This window comes from Ambystoma mexicanum, chromosome 6q, assembly GCF_040938575.1.
Source record: "Ambystoma mexicanum isolate Mex_15411 chromosome 6q, UKY_AmexF1_1, whole genome shotgun sequence".
Classification (NCBI taxonomy): Eukaryota; Metazoa; Chordata; class Amphibia; order Caudata; family Ambystomatidae; genus Ambystoma; species Ambystoma mexicanum.
The window spans coordinates 923,270,749-923,292,184 of NC_090937.1; positions in this window are offsets into that span (position 1 = coordinate 923,270,749).

Consider the following 21,436-nt stretch of genomic DNA (forward strand, 5'->3'; position numbering starts at 1 on the left):
GGGCATGACCAGGGGGTGGGGGGCAACAGGAGAGAGACACGGGGCATGAGGGGGTGTGGGGGGTAACAGGAGAGAGACACGGGGCATGAGCGGGGGTATGGGTAACAGGAGAGAGACTCGGGGCATGAGCGGGGGGTGGGGGGCAACAGCAGGGAGACACGGAGCATGACCGGGGGTGGGGGTCAACAGGAGAGAGACACGGGGCATGAGAGGGGGGTGGGGGTAACAGGAGAGAGACACGGGGCATGAGCGATGGTGGGGGGCAACATGAGAGAGACACAGGGCATGAGCGGGGGTGGGGGGCAACAGCAGGGAGACACGGGGCATGAGCGGGGGGAACACGAGGGAGACACGGGGCATGAGAGGGGGGTGGGAGGTAACAGGAGACAGACACGGGGCATGAGCGGGGGGTTGGGAGCAACAGCAGAGAGACAACGGGCATGACTGGGGGTGGGGGGCAACAGAAGGGAGACACGGGGCATGACCGGGGGGTGGGAGGTAACATGAGAGAGACACGGGGCATGAGAGGGGGATGAGGGGTAACAGGAGAGAGACACGGGGCACGAGAGGGGGGTGGGGGTAACAGCAGAGAGACACGGGGCATGAGCGGGAGTTGGGGGGCAACAGCAGGGAGACACGGGGCATGACCGGGGGGTGGGGGCGACACGAGAGAGACACGGGACATGAGTGAGGGGTGGGGGGTAACAGGAGACAGACACGGGGCATGAGCGGGGGTGGGAGGCAACAGCAGGGAGACACGGGGCATGAGTGGGGGGAAAACGAGGGAGGCACGGGGCATGAGCGGGGGGTGGGGGGTAACAGAAGAGAGACACGGGACATGAGCGGGGGGCAAAAGGAGGGAGACACAGGGCATGACCGGGAGGTGGGGGGCAACAGGGAGACACAGGGCATGGCTGGGGGGTCGGGGCAACAGGAGAGGGACTCAGGGCTTGACCTTGGGGTGGGGGGCAACACGGGGCATGAGAGGGGTGGGGGGTAACAGGAGAGAGACAGGGGGCATGAGCGGGGGTCGGGGGCAACAGCAGGGAGACACGGGGCATGAGCGGGGGGAGGGGGAACACAAGGGAGACACGGGGACTGAGCAGGGGTGTGGGGGTAACAGGAGAGAGACACAGGGTTGTGAGGGGCAACAGCAGGGAGACACGGGGCATGAGTGGAGGTGGGGGGTGACAGGAGAGACACGAGGCATGAACGGGGGGTGGGGGGCAACAGCAGGGAGACACGGGGCATGACTGGGGGTGGGGGGTAAAAGGAAAGAGACACAGGGCATGAGAGGGGGGCGGGGGGGGTAACAAGAGAGAGACACAGGGCATGAGTGGGGGGTGGGAGGCAACAGCAGGGAGACAAGGGGAATGAGCAGGGGGTGGGGGTTAACAGGAGAGACACACGGGGCCTGAGCGGGGGTGGGGAGCAACAGGAGGGAGACACAGGGCATGACCGGGGGGTGGGGGGCAACAGGGAGACACAGGGCATGGTTGGGGCGGTCGGGGCAACAGGAGAGGGACTCAGGGCTTGACCTTGGGGTGGGGGGCAATAGGAGAGAGACACGGGGCATGAAAGGGGGGTGGGGGGTAACAGGAGAGAGACAGGGGGCATGAGCGGGGGTCGGGGGCAACAGCAGGGAGACACGGGGCATGAGCGGGGGGTGGGGGGAACACAAAGGAGACACGGGGCATGAGCAGGGGTGTGGGGGTAACAGGAGAGAGACACTGGGCATGAACGGGTTGTGAGGGGCAACAGCAGGGAGACACGGGGCATGAGTGGGGGTGGGGGGTAACAGGAGAGACACGAGGCATGAACGGGGGGTGGGGGGCAACAACAGGGAGACACGGGGCATGACTGGGGGGTGGGGGGTAAAAGGAAAGAGACACAGGGCATGAGAGGGGGGTGGGGGGGTAACAAGAGAGAGACACGGGGCATGAGTGAGGGGTGGGGGGCAACAGCAGGGAGACACGGGCATGAGTGGAGGGTGGGAGGCAACAGCAGGGAGACACGGGGCATGATCAGGGGGTGGGGGTTAACAGGAGAGAGACACGGGGCATGAGCGGGGTTGGGGGGCAACAGCAGGAAGACACGGGGCATGAGCGGGGGGTGGGGGGCAACAGGAGAGAGACACGGGGCATGAGCGGGGTTGGGGGGCAACAGCAGGAAGACACGGGGCATGAGCGGGGGGTGGGGGGGAACAGGAGAGAGACACGGGGCATGAGCGGGGGGTGGGGGGTAACAGGAGAGAGACACGGGGAATGAAAGGGGGGTGGGGGGTTAACAGGAGAGAGACACGGGGCATGAGTGGGGTTGAGGGTAACAGGAGAGAGACTCGGGCATGAGCAGGGGGTGGGGGGCAACAGCAGGGAGAGACGGGGCATGACCGGGGGTGGGGGGGCAACATGAGAGAGACACTGGGCATGAGAGGGGGGTGAGGGTAACAGGAGAGAGACACGGGGCATGAGCCGGGGGTGGGGGGCAACATGAGAGAGACACGGGGCATGAGCGGGGTGTGGGGGGCAACAGCAGGGAGACACGGGGCATGAGGGGGGGTGGGGGGAACACGAGGGAGACACGGGGCATGAGCGGGGGGTCGGAGTTATCAGGAGAGAGACATGGGGCATGAGCGGGGGGTAGGGGGCAACAGGAGAGAGACACGGGGCATGAGCGGGCAGTGGGGGGCAACAGCAGGGAGACACGGGGCATGACCAGGGGTGGGGGCAACAGGAGAGAGACACGGGGCATGAGGGGGGGTGGGGGGTAACAGGAGAGAGACACGGGGCATGAGCGGGGGTATGGGTAACAGGAGAGAGACTCGGGGCATGAGCGGGGGGTGGGGGGCAACAGCAGGGAGACACGGAGCATGACCGGGGGTGGGGGTCAACAGGAGAGAGACACGGGTCATGAGAGGGGGGTGGGGGTAACAGGAGAGAGACACGGGGCATGAGCGAGGGTGGGGGGCAACATAAGAGAGACACAGGGCAAGAGCGGGTGTGGGGGGCAACAGCAGGGAGACACGGGGACTGAGCAGGGGTGTGGGGGTAACAGGAGAGAGACACGGGGTTGTGAGGGGCAACAGCAGGGAGACACGGGGCATGAGTGGAGGTGGGGGGTGACAGGAGAGACACGAGGCATGAACGGGGGGTGGGGGGCAACAGCAGGGAGACACGGGGCATGACTGGGGGTGGGGGGTAAAAGGAAAGAGACACAGGGCATGAGAGGGGGGCGGGGGGGTAACAAGAGAGAGACACAGGGCATGAGTGGGGGGTGGGAGGCAACAGCAGGGAGACAAGGGGAATGAGCAGGGGGTGGGGGTTAACAGGAGAGACACACGGGGCCTGAGCGGGGGTGGGGAGCAACAGGAGGGAGACACAGGGCATGACCGGGGGGTGGGGGGCAACAGGGAGACACAGGGCATGGTTGGGGCGGTCGGGGCAACAGGAGAGAGACACGGGGCATGAGCGGGGTTGGGGGGCAACAGCAGGAAGACACGGGGCATGAGCGGGGGGTGGGGGGGAACAGGAGAGAGACACGGGGCATGAGCGGGGGGTGGGGGGTAACAGGAGAGAGACACGGGGAATGAAAGGGGGGTGGGGGGTTAACAGGAGAGAGACACGGGGCATGAGTGGGGTTGAGGGTAACAGGAGAGAGACTCGGGCATGAGCAGGGGGTGGGGGGCAACAGCAGGGAGAGACGGGGCATGACCGGGGGTGGGGGGGCAACATGAGAGAGACACTGGGCATGAGAGGGGGGTGAGGGTAACAGGAGAGAGACACGGGGCATGAGCCGGGGGTGGGGGGCAACATGAGAGAGACACGGGGCATGAGCGGGGTGTGGGGGGCAACAGCAGGGAGACACGGGGCATGAGGGGGGGTGGGGGGAACACGAGGGAGACACGGGGCATGAGCGGGGGGTCGGAGTTATCAGGAGAGAGACATGGGGCATGAGCGGGGGGTAGGGGGCAACAGGAGAGAGACACGGGGCATGAGCGGGCAGTGGGGGGCAACAGCAGGGAGACACGGGGCATGACCAGGGGTGGGGGCAACAGGAGAGAGACACGGGGCATGAGGGGGGGTGGGGGGTAACAGGAGAGAGACACGGGGCATGAGCGGGGGTATGGGTAACAGGAGAGAGACTCGGGGCATGAGCGGGGGGTGGGGGGCAACAGCAGGGAGACACGGAGCATGACCGGGGGTGGGGGTCAACAGGAGAGAGACACGGGTCATGAGAGGGGGGTGGGGGTAACAGGAGAGAGACACGGGGCATGAGCGAGGGTGGGGGGCAACATAAGAGAGACACAGGGCAAGAGCGGGTGTGGGGGGCAACAGCAGGGAGACACGGGGACTGAGCAGGGGTGTGGGGGTAACAGGAGAGAGACACGGGGTTGTGAGGGGCAACAGCAGGGAGACACGGGGCATGAGTGGAGGTGGGGGGTGATAGGAGAGACACGAGGCATGAACGGGGGGTGGGGGGCAACAGCAGGGAGACACGGGGCATGACTGGGGGTGGGGGGTAAAAGGAAAGAGACACAGGGCATGAGAGGGGGGCGGGGGGGTAACAAGAGAGAGACACAGGGCATGAGTGGGGGGTGGGAGGCAACAGCAGGGAGACAAGGGGAATGAGCAGGGGGTGGGGGTTAACAGGAGAGACACACGGGGCCTGAGCGGGGGTGGGGAGCAACAGGAGGGAGACACAGGGCATGACCGGGGGGTGGGGGGCAACAGGGAGACACAGGGCATGGTTGGGGCGGTCGGGGCAACAGGAGAGGGACTCAGGGCTTGACCTTGGGGTGGGGGGCAATAGGAGAGAGACACGGGGCATGAAAGGGGGGTGGGGGGTAACAGGAGAGAGACAGGGGGCATGAGCAGGGGTCGGGGGCAACAGCAGGGAGACACGGGGCATGAGCAGGGGGTGGGGGGAACACAAGGGAGACACGGGGCATGAGCAGGGGTGTGGGGGTAACAGGAGAGAGACACGGGGCATGAACGGGTTGTGAGGGGCAACAGCAGGGAGACACGGGGCATGAGTGGGGGTGGGGGGTAACAGGAGAGACACGAGGCATGAACGGGGGGTGGGGGGCAACAACAGGGAGACACGGGGCATGACTGGGGGGTGGGGGGTAAAAGGAAAGAGACACAGGGCATGAGAGGGGGGTGGAGGGGTAACAAGAGAGAGACACGGGGCATGAGTGAGGGGTGGGGGGCAACAGCAGGGAGACACGGGCATGAGTGGAGGGTGGGAGGCAACAGCAGGGAGACACGGGGCATGATCAGGGGGTGGGGGTTAACAGGAGAGAGACACGGGGCATGAGCGGGGTTGGGGGGCAACAGCAGGAAGACACGGGGCATGAGCGGGGGGTGGGGGGCAACAGGAGAGAGACACGGGGCATGAGCGGGGTTGGGGGGCAACAGCAGGAAGACACGGGGCATGAGCGGGGGGTGGGGGGGAACAGGAGAGAGACACGGGGCATGAGCGGGGGGTGGGGGGTAACAGGAGAGAGACACGGGGAATGAAAGGGGGTGGGGGGTTAACAGGAGAGAGACACGGGGCATGAGTGGGGTTGAGGGTAACAGGAGAGAGACTCGGGCATGAGCAGGGGGTGGGGGGCAACAGCAGGGAGAGACGAGGCATGACCGGGGGTGGGGGGGCAACATGAGAGAGACACTGGGCATGAGAGGGGGGTGAGGGTAACAGGAGAGAGACACGGGGCATGAGCCGGGGGTGGGGGGCAACATGAGAGAGACACGGGGCATGAGCGGGGTGTGGGGGGCAACAGCAGGGAGACACGGGGCATGAGGGGGGGTGGGGGGAACACAAGGGAGACACGGGGCATGAGCGGGGGGTCGGAGTTATCAGGAGAGAGACATGGGGCATGAGCGGGGGGTAGGGGGCAACAGGAGAGAGACACGGGGCATGAGCGGGCAGTGGGGGGCAACAGCAGGGAGACACGGGGCATGACCAGGGGGTGGGGGCAACAGGAGAGAGACACGGGGCATGAGGGGGGGTGGGGGGTAACAGGAGAGAGACACGGGGCATGAGCGGGGGTATGGGTAACAGGAGAGAGACTCGGGGCATGAGCGGGGGGTGGGGGGCAACAGCAGGGAGACACGAAGCATGACCGGGGGTGGGGGTCAACAGGAGAGAGACACGGGTCATGAGAGGGGGGTGGGGGTAACAGGAGAGAGACACGGGGCATGAGCGAGGGTGGGGGGCAACATGAGAGAGACACAGGGCAAGAGCGGGTGTGGGGGGCAACAGCAGGGAGACACGGGGCATGAGCGGGGGTGGGGGGAACACGAGGGAGACACGGGGCATGAGAGGGGGGTGGGAGGTAACAGGAGACAGACACGGGGCATGAGCGGGGGGTTGAGAGCAATAGCAGGGAGACATGGGGCATGACTGGGGGTGGGGGGCAACAGAAGGGAGACACGGGGCATGACCGGGGGGTAGGAGGTAACATGAGAGAGACACGGGGCATGAGAGGGGGGTGAGGGGTAACAGGAGAGAGACACAGGGCACGAGAGGAGGGTGGGGGTAACAGCAGAGAGACACGGGGCATGAGCAGGGGTTGGGGCAACAGGAGGGAGACACGGGGCATGACCGGGGGGTGGGGGCGACACGAGAGAGACACGGGGCATGAGTGAGGGGTGGGGGGTAACAGGAGACAGACACGGGGCATGAGCGGGGGTGGGAGGCAACAGCAGGGAGACACGGGGCATGAGTGGGGGGAAAACGAGGGAGACACGGGGCATGAGCGGGGGGTGGGGGGTAACAGAAGAGAGACACGGGACATGAGCGGGGGTGGGGGGCAAAAGGAGGGCGACACAGGGCATGACCGGGGGGTGGGGGACAACAGGGAGACACAGGGCATGGCTGGGGGGTCGGGGCAACAGGAGAGGGACTCAGGCCTTGACCTTGGGGTGGGGGGCAACAGGAGGGAGACACGGGGCATGAGAGGGGGGCGGGGGGTAACAGGAGAGAGACAGGGGGCATGAGCGGGGGACGGGGGCAACAGCAGGGAGACACGGGGCATGAGCGGGGGGTGGGGAACACAAGGGAGACACGGGGCATGAGCAGGGGTGTGGGGGTAACAGGAGAGAGACACGGGGCATGAGCGGGTTGTGAGGGGCAACAGCAGGGAGACACGGGGCATGAGTGGGGTGGGGGGTAACAGGAGAGACACGAGGCATGAACGGGGGGTGGGGGGCAACAGCAGGGAGACACGGGGCATGACTGGGGGGTGGGGGGTAAAAGGAAAGAGACACAGGGCATGAGAGGGGGGCAGGGGGGTAACAAGAGAGAGACACGGGGCATGAGTGGGGGGTGGGGGGGCAACAGCAGGGAGACGCGGGCATGAGTGGGGGGTGGGAGGCAACAGCAGGGAGACACGGGGCAAGAGCAGGGGGTGGGGGTTAACAGGAGAGAGACACGGGGCCTGAGCGGGGGTGGGGGGCAACAGGAGGGAGACACAGGGCATGACCGGGGGTTGGGGGGCAACAGGGAGACACAGGGCATGGCTGGGGGGTCGGGTCAACAGGAGAGGGACTCAGGGCTTGACCTTGGGGTGGGGGGCAATAGGAGAGAGACACGGGGCATGAGAGGGGGGTGGGGGGTAACAGGAGAGAGACAGGGGGCATGAGCGGGGGTCGGGGGCAACAGCAGGGAGACACGGGACATGAGCGGGGGGTGGGGGGAACACAAGGGAGACACGGGGCATGAGCAGGGGTGTGGGGGTAACAGGAGAGAGACACGGGGCATGAGCGGGTTGTGAGGGGTAACAGCAGGGAGACACGGGGCATGAGTGGGGGTGGGGGGTAACAGGAGAGACACGAGGCATGAACGGGGGGTGGGGGGCAACAGCAGGGAGACACGGGGCATGACTGGGGGGTGGGGGGTAAAAGGAAAGAGACACAGGGCATGAGAGGGGGGTGGGGGGTAACAAGAGAGAGACACGGGGCATGAGTGGGGGGTGGGGGGGCAATAGCAGGGAGACACGGGCATGAGTGGGGGGTGGGAGGCAACAGCAGGGAGACACGGGGCATGAGCAGGGGGTGGGGGTTAACAGGAGAGAGACATGGGGCATGAGCGGGGGTAGGGGGCAACAGCAGGAAGACATGGGGCATGAGCGGGGGTGGGGGGCAACAGGAGAGAGACACGGGGCATGAGCGGGGCGTGGGGGGTAACAGGAGAGAGACACGGGGAATGAAAGGGGGGTGGGGGGTTAACAGGAGAGAGACACGGGGCATGAGCGGGGTTGAGGGTAACAGGAGAGAGACTCGGGCATGAGCAGGGGGTGGGGGGCAACAGCAGGGAGAGACGGGGCATGACCGGGGGTGGGGGGCAACATGAGAGAGACACTGGGCATGAGAGTAGGGTCAGGGTAACAGGAGAGAGACACGGGGCATGAGCCGGGGGTGGGGGGCAACATGAGAGAGACACGGGGCATGAGCGGCGGGTGGGGGGCAACAGCAGGGAGACACGGGGCATGAGCGGGGGTGGGGGGAACACGAGGGAGACACGGGGCATGAGAGGGGGTGGGGGGCAACAGCAGGGAGACATGTGGCATGAGCGGAGGGTGGGGGGCAACAGCAGGGAGACACGAGGCATGAGCGGGGGGTGGGGGGAACAAGAGGGAGACACGGGGCATGAGCGGGGGTGGGGGTTAACAGGAGAGAGACACGGGGCGTGAGCAGGGGGTGGGGGGCAACAGGAGAGAGACACGGGGCATGAGCGGGGGTTGGGGGGCAACAGCAGGAAGACACGGGGCATGACCGGGGGGTGGGGCAACAGGAGAGAGACACGGGGCATGAAAGGGGGGTGGGGAGTAACAGGAGAGAGACACGGGGCATGAGCAGAGGGTGGGGGGCAACAGCAGGGAGACACGGGGCATGACCGGGGGGGTGGGGGGCAACATGAGAGAGACACGGGGCATGAGCAGAGGATAGGGGAAACAGGAGAGAGACACGGGGCATGAGAGGGGGTGGGGGTAACAGGAGAGAGATACGGGGCATGAGCGGGGGGTGGGGGGTAACAGGAGGGAGACCCGGGGCATGACCGGGGGTGGGGGCGACAGGAGAGAGACACGGGGCATGAGAGAGGGGTGGGGGGTAACAGGAGAGAGACACGGGGCTTGAGCGGGGGTGGGGGGCAACATGAGAGAGACACAGGGCATGAGCGGGGGGTGGGGGGCAACAGCAGGGAGACACAGGGCATGAGCAGGGGTGGGGGGAACACGAGGGAGACATGGGGCATGAGAGGGTGGTGGGGGTAACAGGAGAGAGACACAGGGCATGAGCGGGGGTGGGGGGGCAACAGCAGGGAGACACAGGGCATGACTGGGGCGTGGGGGGCAACATAAGGGAGACACGGGGCATGACCGGGGGTGGGGGCAACAGGAGAGAGACACAGGGCATGAGGGGGGGTGAGGGGTAACAGGAGAGAGACACGGGGCATGAGAGGGGGTGGGGGGTAACAGGAGAGAGACACGGGGCATGAGCGGGGGGTGGGGGGCAACAGGTGGGAGACACGGGGCATGACCGGGGGGTCAGGGCAACAGGAGAGAGACACGGGGCATGAGAGGGGGGTGGGAGGCAACAGCAGGGAGACACGGGGTATGAGTGGGGGGAAAACGAGGGAGACACGGGGCATGAGAGGGGGGTGGGGGTAACAGAAGAGAGACACGGGACATGAGCGGGGGGTGGGGGGCAAAAGCAGGGAGACACGGGGCATGACCGGGGGGTGGGGGGCAACAGAGAGACACAGGGCATGGCTGGGGGGTCGGGGGCAACAGGAGAGAGACACAGGGCTTGACCTGGGGGTGGGGGGCAACAGGAGAGAGACACGGTGCATGAGAGGGGGGTGGGGGGTAACAGGAGAGAGACACGTGGCATGAGCAGGGGTCTGGGGCAACAGCAGGGAGACACGGGGCATGAGCGCGGGGTGGGGGAACATGAGGGAGACATGGGGCATGAGCAGGGGTGTAACTGTAATTCCCAATTTTCCGCGCAAATAGCGCAGCGCTAAATGTGCCTGAAATAGGAATTTATTGGGCGCATTTACCCCCAGCTTATTGCTGGGGGTAAAAGCTGCCAGACTCATGTTTGGGCGGACCCTTAAATGCAGCGGTAATAGCATTACCGCAGCATTTAAGGGCTACCCCCAACTCATGATGTTTATGCCTAGTTATTTATTTATTTATTTATCATTTCACCACTGGATTGGATTAGAACTTTAATGCTGCTGCTGGGAGATGATTATCTCTGAAAAGATGCAAAAAGATCAATTTCTTTTGCGTACCATAATGTATGTTATGTGAAATGTGGTTTTGTTTTGAATACTTTAAATACTGTACTTGACTTTTAATTAAATCATTGTTTTTAAACTCATGCCGTACATTGCAATAGTTTTACATCCTTTTCATGAAGTTCATTCATGGCGCTTTCTGGCTTGCAGAATCAGGAGAAGCTGAGGGTGGGTGATGGGGCCGTGATATGCGCAAAGCTCAAAGCCTTTGTCATGTAGAACTTGACCAGCTACCATTCGCACCTCTCTGCCTGGTAACCATGACAATTTGAGTTTGTCTGCTGCCAAGGAGGCACACCCAGCAGATCAATCAAGGGCAGGAAGGGTCACTCTGAAGTGGCCTGCCAGTTTCAGTACTTGCAGATTTTACTAGACGTGAGGCATCTTGCTTTTGTTTGAAAACGGCCAATGTTTTCATTAGGTTTTCCGAAGTTTCAGAAGAGCATTTCTGAAATCTGACCTGCTTCAAAGGAAAAGCGCTGATTCGTAATGACACGCTTTTAGTTGCAGGCAGTAATCACACACAACTCTTTAGTTGTCATTTTTGTTTGTCTATTTGAAAACATTATACAAATGTATCTGGCATAGACTCCTTTCAGCATGCGTGGGATATCAGGAAGGGGAACACTGTATGACGAGCAGCGTGCGTTGTTAGAGCTGTGTTTGTGTGTGCTCTCAGTGTCAAAATGTACAGATGCTGTAGGTAACAAACAGGACAAGTAGAAAAGATATGTTTTCAGAGAATTAGATGGCAAAGCTTTTCAAGGTTGAGGTGCATTGAAAGAGATGTGTGTGGTCCAAGCAATGGAATACATGAGTGCTGCCTGTCAGAACAGAGCTACATTGTTACATTGGTGTGTGCATTTGTTGACTGCTTTGGTTACTTTGCCTTGTGACGATTGGACACATAGGGCCTCATTACGACCCCCGCGCTAAACCATGGTGCTATTAGCACCATGGTCCATGCCGGGGTCCGCCATGGTGAATGGCGGAATTACCGCCTCATTCCAAGGTTGGCTGGGCGGTAATTCCCCATTCACCATGGGCCCTTCCCCATTCCCATTTTTGCCCCATAGGGCTCAATGGGAATGGGGAAGGCGCTAAGTACGGTGCCGCAAATTGCGGCACCATACTTAGCACTAAGGTCCCTTTGCGGCACCCTACTTTAACGGCTGGTAAAACCAGCCGTTAAGGTCGGGTCCCGCAAAGGGACCTCGTAATTAGGCGCTAAGTGTTTAACGCCGCCGCAGCCTTTTACGGCGCCGTTAAACACTTAGGGCCTCATTACGACCCTGGCGGTAAGTGAAAAACGATGGCGGTAAATGGTTACCGCCATCGTTTTCCGCCAGGTCCGATCATGACTCCTGACCGTAAACTACGATGCCAATAGCGGCATCGTAGTTAACGCTGCCGCTAACTGCGCTAAGGGTGCGCGCACGCGACCGCCCACACCGTACTTAGCGCCATGGCGGAAAGGTACGCAAATGCCGACCCAAGCGGACATGCACCTAACGCCATCACCGAGGCCGCTAAGTACCTTACCGCCATGGTGCAAATAACGCCATCGCGAACCAACCGTAAAGGGCCAATTCAAGTGAATGCAGCTGCCACAGGTGCACAGAAACAGCACAGGTGAAGGCAATACAGACTTAGGGGAGTACAAAAAGAGCACACCCCACCCCTACCCACACCCAGTCACACTCCACAATGATGGCAATACGACTAGCAATGTTGGGGCTGGAGGACCTGATAGCAATGCATGTGCTACTACAACAGCAACAACAACAACAACAACAACAACAGGCAGCACAGAGGAGACGCAGGAGGAGAAGGAGGGCAAGGCAGGCCCAGCAAGCCCCACCAGCACAGCCAGTGCCACCACGCAGGCAGCCCCCAATCCCACGCATCAGAGCCAATCCAAACAACCTCACTGCTGAGCAGATCCACACCCTGTACCGTTTGGACCGGGACACCATCACCGCCATCGTAGACATGACACACGACGACATCGTCAGCATGATAGAAAGTCCAACCGCCATCCCCCCCCCTACTGAAGGTAGTGGCTGTACTCCACTTCCTGGCCACAGGCACCTACCAGCACACAGTGGGGCACCTGCATGGCATTTCACAACCATTATTCTCACGAACACTCATCCAAGTGCTCGATGCCCTCCTCAAGCACACAGACGACCACATCTCATTACCACGGACTGCCCAGGAGATTGCAAACACCAAAGTGGGTTTCCATGCACTAGCCAGCATACCCGGTTGCATTGGTGCCATCGACTGCACCCATGTGGAATTGGTGGTTCCACGTGCCATGGAGGTACCGTACCGCAACCGGAAACAGTTCCACTCTATCAACGTGCAAATGGTCTGTGACTCCAACAAGATCATCACACATTGTTGTGCCCGATTCCCCGGATCAACCCATGATTCAATGGTCCTGAGGAACTCCACAATACCACGCTACATGGAGCGACATGCAGGCCCAAGATCCTGGCTACTCGGTGAGTGCAATGTCATGGAAGTGGGCATGGGAATGACGTACCAGTGCATACTCCACCTGGCAGAAAGGGGGGGGGGGGAAGATGCATACTCCACCTGGCAGAAAGGGGGGGGGGGGAGATGCATACTCCACCTGGCTGTGAGTAACACAGAGAACGGATACAGAGGAAGGGCACTCACAATGCACAAAACCCCTCTGCATACATAGGGTGATGGCATGCAAAACAGGCCATGGCAGCAATGAGCATATACTGGTTGCATAGTGTGAATCAATTAGTGCATGTAGAAGTGAGCCAAGGTAACAGTTCCATGCCAGCCATGGTGGAACATCATGTTCCTGATCAGACAACATGACTGACACATACATTCTCGCCTACATACAGGTGATGCAGCCTATCCCCTGAAGAGGTGGCTCCTCACGCCAGTCCGGAACCCGCAGAACCAGCACGAGGAGGACTTCAACCGTGCACATACACGTACTCGTGTGGTCATAGAGCAGACATTCGGCCTCCTGAAGGCACGGTTCCGAAGCCTCAGCAGGTCTGGTGGGGCACTCCTGTATGGCCATGAGAAGGTGGCAAAGATCGTCATGGCATGTGTCATGCTGCACAATATGTGCGTCAGACGGAATGTGCCCCTGCCCCCTGACGCAGAACTGCAACCACCTGACGATGAGGATGAGGAGGGTGCAGATGGGGCGCCACCACATGGAGGAGGCGATGCACAGGAGGGGCGTGCCATGCGCCAAAGTATCATCGACCACTGCTTCTAGCACACACGGCTGGTGTTTATCGCATGGAGACTGCACTTGGGGCACTGTGTGTCTCTGGGACATGCACACTGTGGACTGTACACCAATAAAGCACACATACGCAATGAAAATGTCCACACATTTCTTTTTTTGAAAGAAAAAAGTGTATTGGAACTATGAACTGTCGTGTCACACCCCCTCCCACCTCCCCCCTGCACACCCCAACACACCCCCTCCCACCTCCCACCTCCCCCCTGCACACCCCAACACACCCCCTCCCACCTCCCACCTCCCCCCTGCACACCCCAACACACCCCCTCCCACCTCCCACCTCCCCCCTGCACACCCCAACACACCCCCTCCCACCTCCCACCTCCCCCCTGCACACCCCAACACACCCCATGTAGCTGTCAACAGATGCCTGTGACCGTGTCCACAGGCCGTCACAAGCCCCCTCTCCCGGCCCCCGGGGCACCCCTGGCTGTGGAGCGCAGGTTGCGTCCAGAACGGCGCACGGGGCTGCTCTGCGCAGAACTGGCAGTGGAGGATGTCCCTGGCTGCCCCTGTGCATGCAGCTCCTGTCGTGTGTGGGTGAGGTCAGTGACCGCACGACGCAAGCCCGCAAGTTCGGCACAGATGTCCCTGGACATGGCCTGCATGGCATCCCTCAGGGTGGCAGTGCTCTGCGCCACTTCCGCCCTTAGTGTCTCCGTGGCCTGTTCAATGCTGTACCTAGCCCCCACACATTCCGCGGCATGCTCATCCAGCATTGCGGACAGTTGATGCTGCCGCTGAGTGATGTCCTCGAGGGACGGCTGGCCGTGCTGGCCCATGGCCAGTGCAGGTGGAGTGATGGAGGGGCTGGTCCCCTCCTGTGGAGTGTGGACAGGGCATGGGGTGGAAGGCCACTCCTCTGCCTCAGTGTGCCCCTGTGTGTCGCCCTCATGGGGGCTGGCGTCTGAGAAACAGGGGGAATGTAGTTGGTCAGTGGGGCTTCTGACCTCCTGCTCCATGTCCGAGTCAGAACATGCAGCTGTTGCAGCTGTCTCCCCGATGTTGCTGCTGGCCGCTGACCCCCTGCCTTCTGTGGCAGGCAATGTCGGTGGAGGTGGAGCAGCTGCTGCTGGCCTGCTGCCAACAGGGGTGCTTGCCGGTGGGACCTCCGGTATGCCTGCAGTGGGACCTGCTTGTCGTGGGGTCTGCCTCACTGCAGCTGAGGTTGAGGGTGCAGGGAGGTTGTCGTTGGACTTCGCTCTCTTCGGCGCAGGGGTGTCCTGGTCCTCTGGGTGTGATTCTGTGCCTGTGGTGGAGCAAAGGTGGGAGGGCGTTATTGATGGGTCTACGGACTTCTGAATGACAATGGTTGACATTATTTTGGCCAGTGGATGAGGCAGATTTCAGGCAGTGCCATGCAGGTTGTCTCCTTTTGGTGTGGTATGTGGATGCAGGTATGCGGGTGCCAGCAGTGTATGCAGGGTGGTGCTCGCATGTGGCTATGGGCAGTATTGATTTGTGTTGCATTTACACTCTAGGGCAACCTTGTGCTACACATGATTGGACTGCTGTGACTATGGCATGTCTTGTATGAGGCACCTACCTTCATCGCCTGATGTCGGGGCTCCCCTTTCCATCCCTCCAACGCCTTCGATGGATTCCATGCCGATGGTGGTAGCACAGATCTCCTCCCACGGTTGGAGTTTCAGGGGGGATTCCGACCCTCCACCGGTTCCCTGGGCAAGGTTGCGGTTTGCCGAGATGACGGCTCTGACCCGTATGCGCAGGTCATCCCAGCGCTTCCGGCACTGCTGTGGGGTGCGGGGTACGGTCCCCACCGCGCTGACGCGCTCAGCCACCAGGGCCCAGATGGCCTTCTTCTTCCCGATTGCTGTCCTGGTCATTTCAGGGGAGAATACAACACCTGCGTTGTCCTGCAGGGTCTCCGCTAGCATGCAGAGTTCCTTCCGGCTGAATCGCTCCTGGCGCTGGCGGTCACATGCCTTTTTCACGGATTTTGGCATTTTCGGGAACTTGGATGGGTGGGTGTTTGGTTGGGACAGGTGTCAGGGTTGGGTCTGGTGTTGTTTGGTAGGATGGCGATGGATTGTGTTTTTAAAGATGGCCGACGGGCTGCTTCCCGTTCCGGCGCGATGACGCTATTTCCGGTTTGGCCTTTTACGGCCGCCGCTAATTACGGCCGCCGCTAATTACGGCCGCCGCTAATTACGGTGGCCGTAAATTACGGTGGCCGCTACTTACGCTGGCGGAAGGGCACCTTGCTCGCTTAGCGATGCCGGTAGGGGCCTTTTCCGCCATGGCGTTAATTGCATTACCGCCATGGCGTAATGCTCGTGCGCGATGGGTCGTGATGTGGCGCTCTTTACGCCATCGTCCCACGGCGTAAACGCTCATTACACCATGGCGGTAATGACGGGCGATTACCGCCAGGGTCGTAATGAGGCCCTTAGTGTCTGGGTCATAATGAGGCCCATAGTGCAAGGGTAAGGCTCATGCCGGGTGCTGAGCGGCACCACAACGAGGCTGAACCTCGTTTTGATCCAAAAACATCCGCCGGCAGGCGAAGTCGCAGGCGGCCAGCCTGAAGGCCATACAAAGGCCCTGTTTGCACCGCAGGTCCCCCACTTCAGCCATCCTCATAGAGGGGTGAGGGCAGGAGCCCCCCCAGCCCAGAAGAGGATCCGTGCACCGAGCGTGCTGCAAGGCAAGTTGCTGCCTCGACGAGTAGGGCCTGCCTGACCCTGTCCCCATACTGTGCCTGACTTGCTCATGCCGGGCGCTGAGCGGCACCACAACGAGGCTGAACCTCGTTTTGATCCGAAAACATCCGCCGGCAGGCACAGTCGCCGGCGGCCAGCCCAAAGGCCATACAAAGGCCCTGTTTAGTGCCCTGTTCGGCGCATGGGAGGCGCGGCGTGGCCTGCTCCCTTGATCCTGCTCCCTGAAGTTTGCTGCAAGGTCCCTGCCCGCTGCCATGATGGACTCACATAACCATGCTCCGGCCCGTCGACCAATATCACTGGCAAAAAATCTGTGAGTACACTACCGTGTTCCGAACCCTTCCTCCTGAAGCTACGATTACGCATTTAGTGCTGTACGCGCACCCTCATACTGCACCGGCCCTCACCCGCTGCAAAAAAAATATAACACTCACTAATCTTCTCCCCCTGCTCCAACCCATCACTAATCACTCTAGCCAGTCCTCTTACCCTAACGATATAGTCGACCTGTACAACAACACCATCAACTCGGCGATCGACGCCATTGCGCCGCTGAAACCCACTAAATCAAAACCTATTGCCCATCTGAACACCTGGTTCACCCCAGCCCTAAAAGCCTTAAGCAAAGAGAAACGACATGCAGAAGCCTGTTGGAGAAAAAACCCCTCTCCCCATAACAAAGACCTTCTCACTGGGCTCACTAACAGCTACAAAAAACAAATCATTCAGGCTAAAAAAGAGACCTTTAATGACAGAATCAAAAAAAGCGAATTTGAATACCAGAGAAATATTCTCCATTCTGAGAGTAGTTGGGATCAAGGTCAGGTTTCTTAAGGATGTGGATGACAGTTGCAGACTTGTACGAGTCTGGAAAGCTGGCATGGTTTAGAGAGGTGTTGTAGAGGGAAGGAAATAGTGGAGTAACATTTGGTGCTATGATTTTGACCAGATGGAGATGCAGGATGGATTAGACCTGAAGAGGAGGGTAGGAATTTCTTCTGCATTTGTGGGGGTGAAGAACAACATGATGGCGGGAGAGGAGGGTAGGGGAGTAGAAGAGAAGTACATGTGGGGGAGGAGGCCAGATACGTAGTTAGGTAGTTTGAATGGTGGAAATTGTCTAGGCAAAGTAGGTCGCAAGATCAGTAGCAGATAGAGTAGATAGGATGAAGCAGGGCTTGGGAAGAGAGAGAATAGATGTTAGTGATCTCTGGGGCAGCTTAGGTTGAGCAGATTGGGATGAAATCAAGTTTGACCGTGATGAGCGTAGAGGTGAAGCTTTGGAGAGAGATGAGATAGAGTTGGAGATCAAATGGGATGCTAGTCTTTTGCCAAGTGTAAGGGTTTTTTTTCTCATTGTTGTTTTCAAGATGCAAATGAAAGGTGTAATGCAAGGACGAGGAAGGGAGGCTTTAGGAGTAATTGTTGATAGAGGGAAGTGAGAGGAGAAGGGAGCATGGAGGGCCACGTTAAAATGATTGAAGGCTTTGTCAGTGGTCAGTGTCCTTAAAAGAGGAGAGAGAGTGTTGTAGGCCGGATAGGTATGATGAGAGTTTGGAGGAGGGAACCCTGTGCTTGGTAATCATAACAGTGGGTTGGGAGAGAGAGGAGAAGGTGGTAGTGAAGACAGAGGCAAAGACGATAGTGGTCAGAGATATTGGAGGCAGAGAGTTGGGAGGAGATGAGAATAAGGTTGAGGGAGTTGCCACTAGTGCAGGAAAGCTGTGGGGAGACACTAGTGCATGGCTGGAGAGGCCAAGACTGAATTTCATGGACAGAGTAGTGGAGAGAGAGGATAGGTTGAAGTCACCAATGTTTGAGGTGGTGGTTAGGCAGAGGGAATCAATTAGCTAGGAGATGTGATCAAAGAATAGACCAGGTGGGCCAGGTGGCCAAAAAAGGGAGATAACATGAATTCCATAGGGGTAGTGGATAATGTGAATTCAAGAGAGGGAGAGACAGCAGACAATGGAGGAGTGGTGGAGATGGGTAGTTTGTTGGAAGAGAAAAGTCCTATGCCACCACCCTACCAGTAAGGCGAGGAGAATTGGTGAAGGTGTATGCAGCGTCATGAAGGGCAGAAAGTGTAGCAGAGTCAGAGGGAGAGATCCAGGTTTCAATGATGGGTAATAAGGTCAAGAGAGTGGGATTGAGAACGAAGGAAATCAGCGCTAAAGGAGGTTTTGTTGCAGACATATTGAGCATTTCAGAGAGGAATAGAAAGAGAGTGAGACATAGAACCATAGAGATGTTGAGATTGGGAGGTGAAGAGATGATGCCGGTAGATGGGGAAGGGGAGGGTACTTGGGATTAGGGAGGAGATGAGTGGTGGATAGGGAGAGCAGAGGAGAGAGAGGAGGGGGTGATGTCGAGCAAATGTGGCGATGGGAATCCGGAGGGAGGTAAACTGGTAATGGGCAAAGGAGAGAAGTAGGAAGCAGAGGAATGGGTAGGAAGAGCAGAACATGGTGATGGTAGGGTTAGGGGAGAGGTGCAGGTATAACCTACAGAACAGTTGGAGGGTAGAGTATAGCAATAGCTCGTAAGCAAAGAGGCTGCAGGAAGACTGGAATAATGTCCCTTAGATGTTGGACCTTTGCTGGAACACCCCAGGGCTAGGGTTGCCCCAAAGGTAGGAGGTAAAATGGTAGGAGTGATGGGGAGCCGCCAATGGGGATCTGGGTTTCCAGCAATAATGCGACCCTGGCGGTGCTGGAAGGCAGAAGCATCAGTCTGGAGTGACAGTGCAGGTGAGACTGGGAGATGGGGTCCTATGAAGTCCTATGGCGGCTCCCCTGCTCAAACTAATTGTGTTGCAGTTGGTGGTGGGAGTGGGTTGCTCTATGTGCAGTGCCAGCGGGGGATGGAGGTTGAGTGAGGTCACAGAGGGGTAGAATGGGGAGAGCCTCACCACAGGGCTGGTTGTAGTTGGGGGGGGGGGTCAGAGCAACAATGCAGCCAACAGGGAGCTGGGTTTGCCGGTGACAATGTAGCCAATGGTGGTGCTGGGGTTCCAGCTATGATGCGGCCAATGGCGGTGCTGGGAGTCAGGAGCAGCAGTCTGGTGTGATAGAGCAGGGGAGGCAGGGAGATGGATTGTTGTGGTGGCCGCCCTGCTCAAAGCTCACAAGGTTGCTGTCGGTGGTGGTTGCGGGCTACTGGATGGAAGATGCAGTACCCATGTGCTGGCAGGTGCCAGTGGGGGATGGAGGTCGAGTGAGGCCACTGAGGGGCAGAAAGGGGAGAGCCTCATGTCGGGGCTGGGGTAGTTGGTGGGGTCACAGCAACAATGTGGCCACTGGGAAGCTGGTTTTACGTCGATGATGCGGCCAACGGCAATACTGGGAGGCAGAAGCAGCTTTCTGGAACATTCCAGCAGGGGATGCTTGGTGATGCAGTCCTGTGGCGGCCACCCTGATCAAAACTTAGTGTTGTGGTCGGTGGTGGGAGCGGGTTGCTGGATGGTAGATGCAGCGCTCGAATGCTGGTAGGTGCCAGTGGGGGATGGAGGTCGAGTGAGGCCACGGAGGGGCATAATGTGGAGAGACGCCTATTTAAATAGTGCACACAACATGATTTGTATCTTTATTCGACTTTGTCAAAGTGACATGTGAGCCATGGCCATCTCGTCTATAAAAAAAAGTGTAATATGGAATACATGGTATATTACACTGTTTAGTAAATTTTGTATACAGAATGTATTTACCATAGCTCTCAACCCACATGCTTTTGGTGGGTGACACGTCTTGCAATCAGCTGACTCAATTGCCAAGTTTCCTATACAGCCATTCACTCCAATGGTCGCTCACCAACCCAAAAAAAAAATATTGGGTGTTTTTTACCACCTTAGCGACACAAAAGGTGGAGAGCTATGATTTACACTTAAAAACAAGCACCTGTCTTCAGCAACAGTTCTTATTGGCATGTGCCCCCACCACCACCCAACAGATTTCTTTGACTTCCTAATGTGTTCGACTAAACTTGATATACAAAGACAACCCGATGCAGTACATGCTCTCTGTATGTGCGCAGCGTTGTCATTGTTGATGTTGCATGTGGTGTACTTGATTTTTTTGAAGAAACAGTTTGTTTAGCCATTGATGTCAGCAGATGTCCTACACTGATGGATTATACTCTGCAAGGAAAATAGTAACATATATTCCAAATAGATAAATAGATCCTAAATACACAGGTTGAATGGCTAATCTCAATTGCATAATGCATTTTACAATATGCCCGTTTTCACAGCATTCACTGGTGCACAGTAAATAACAGGGATTACAATCAGTCGCCAAAATTGCAATTTGTTTTGAGGGACCTGGAAAACTAAAACATAATTTGTTAAGCAGCTGGATTAACTTGATAAGATAGCTCGTTACATGCCATCATAGAAAAACATTTCTTTCTTCAAAGATGGTGCCAGGCGTCAATGGCAGAGTAATTGTCACGGCCCAAAAACACAGTGATCGTCTTGGATTTCTAAGTGACTGCACACTCTTCCTTTAAATGTATGTTTCTGGCCTAAAATGTTAGTGGTAGACTTTAAGGATATGTCATATAATACACAGATATACACGTTATTTAAAAATAAAAAAACACCTCTGCAATTGTAATTCTAATTAAACTTTAACCTCTTGTAAATGCGTGGGACTGGAATTCTCTTTTGAATGCTGACCACGGAAAGAAACGGGTCATTTTATAATTCAAAGTGAGGGCAAAGTGAAGATAACTTTACATCTATGCTGTGCTGTTCCATAGACAAAAGTGGAATTGTTGGTCAAGTGATTTCCTGTTGATGAAACAAAGAGCCAGGCTTTCTACAAAGGACTCTGTTTACATGGCGTGGCTGCAGGCAACTTCCAGGAGACACATTTTCACACCTCCTTAACAAGCCATTCAAATTCAAAGCCACAGGAGCTGGTTGCAGAGCAACATGCACCAGTATTCCTGCATAAGAGCAGTAAATACTTTGGTAATTTACTCACAGATTGTGCAAAATCTGTTTAGGAAGTTTTTGTAAAATAAAATAAATAATAAATCACCAGTTAACGTATTACTAATGCTCAGCCACATGCACCTGAATCACTGTGGGCCTTGTGAACAATGCTCTGGGAAGGGCTCTTTCCCTCCCCCT